The sequence below is a fragment of the Calidris pugnax genome, unplaced genomic scaffold, assembly GCF_001431845.1.
Source record: "Calidris pugnax isolate Ruff unplaced genomic scaffold, ASM143184v1 scaffold583, whole genome shotgun sequence".
NCBI lineage: Eukaryota > Metazoa > Chordata > Aves > Charadriiformes > Scolopacidae > Calidris > Calidris pugnax.
This window is the reverse complement of record NW_015091275.1, coordinates 3,851-5,721: the sequence shown is the minus strand read 5'-3', so window position 1 is coordinate 5,721 and position 1,871 is coordinate 3,851.

Sequence of the window (1,871 nt, the reverse complement as noted above, 5' to 3'; positions counted from 1 at the left end):
CATGGCGTGGGCACCCCCATGGCGGGGGGGGTGTGGGGTGTGTATGTGTGGGGTACACGGGTGACACTGCGTGTCCCCACGGGGGTGGCAGCAGCCCCCTGCGCTGCAGGGACCTCCCTGTCCTCCTGGGGAATGTGGCTAAGCTGCTTAGGGGTACGGGGCCAGCGGGCACCGGGGGTGGGCACGGGATCGGGGTGATGCCAGGGCATTAAAGCAGCACGTGTGCCCACCACGTGTGCTGGTATCCTCGGCCCCCTTCGCACCGTGCCCCTCGCAGCGTGCCCGTGGGATTTGTGCCACTCGGGGTGCCACACGGGTGGGCACCACTGGAGCTGCCCGGTGCCTGCCACCCCGGGAGGATGGCATTCCCTCTGGCAGAGCTGCCCTTTGCCCCGTTGCAAACAGCCCTGGGGAGAAATATTCCCAGAAGGTGGAAAAATAAACACCTCGGGGGCCACCACGGGCTCCCCACACCCCGGGGGTCAGGGGGGGACAGGGCACAGCCACCACCCTGGCACCATGATCCTGCTCCATCGCCCTCGTGCCCTCACTCCCTGCCTGGCCACGGGGCCACCAACCCTGGGGACCTTGGAGAAGGAGATGTCCCCTCTCTCTGACCCCAGGCGGGTGGTTTGTCACCCTCAGCCGGTGGCATCCCGTGCCCGGTGAGCGGGGATGAATCCCGTGGTGGGTGGCAGGGATGCTGCCAGGCATGTGGGGGTCCCACACGTGGGCATCCCCCCCCGCCCCGATGCCCGGGGCCACCCTCTGACCCTGCTTCTTGCTTTTCTCGTTGCAGAAGGAGCTGAGCCTGCCGCGCCGAGGACGAGCGTAAGTCCCCGAGCCACCGGGGTGGCACCGGGAGGGACGCGCTGGGGGACGTGGCACCGGCACGGTGGGGGGGCAGCAGGGACAGGCAGTGGGTGGCACCGGGGCTGGTTGTGCCCAAATCCGGGGTGGCATCGCCGTGTTCTCTGGAAGGACCTGATCGTGCGTGTGCTGGGGTGTACTGGGGTGTGCTGTGCTGTGCTCTGCTGTGGGTGTACTGGGATGTTCTGGGGTGTTCTGAGCGGTACTGGGGTGTACTGGGGTGTGCTGGGGTGTGCTGTGCTCTGCTGTGGGTGTATTGGAGTGTTCTGGGGTGTTCTGAGCAGCACTGGGGTGTACTGGGGTGTACTGGGGTGTGCTGTGCTCTGCTACGGGTGCACTGGGGTGTTCTAAGTGGCACTGGGGTGTACTGGGGTGTACTGGGGTGTTCTAAGCAGCACTGGGGTGTACTGGGGTGTGCTGTGCTCTGCTGCAGGTGTATTGGGGTGTTCTGAGCCGCACTGGGGTGTACTGGGATGTACTGGGGTGTGCTGTGGGTGCATCAAGGTGTTGTGCAGTGTTGTAAGTGATACTGGGGTGTACTGGGGTGTGCTGGGGTGTGCTGTGCTCTGCTGCGGGTGTACTAGGGTGTTCTGGGGTGTTCTAAGTGATACTGGGGTGTACTGGGGTGTACTGGAGTGTACTGGGGTGTGCTGCGGGTGCATCGAGGTGTTGTGCAGTGTTGTAAGTGATACTGGAGTGTACTGGGGTGTGCTGCACTCTGCTGCGGTTGTACTGGGGTGTTCTAAGTGGCACTGGGGTGTACTGGGGTGTTCTGGGGTGTTCTAAGCAGCACTGGGGTGTACTGGGGTGTGCTGTGCTCTGCTGCAGGTGTATTGGGGTGTTCTGAGCCGCACTGGGATGTACTGGGGTGTACTGGGGTGTGCTGCGGGTGCATCAAGGTGTTGTGCAGTGTTGTAAGCAATACTGGGGTGTGCTGTGCTCTGCTGCGGGTGTACTGGGGTGTTCTAAGTGGCACTGGGGTGTACTGGGGTGTTCTGGGG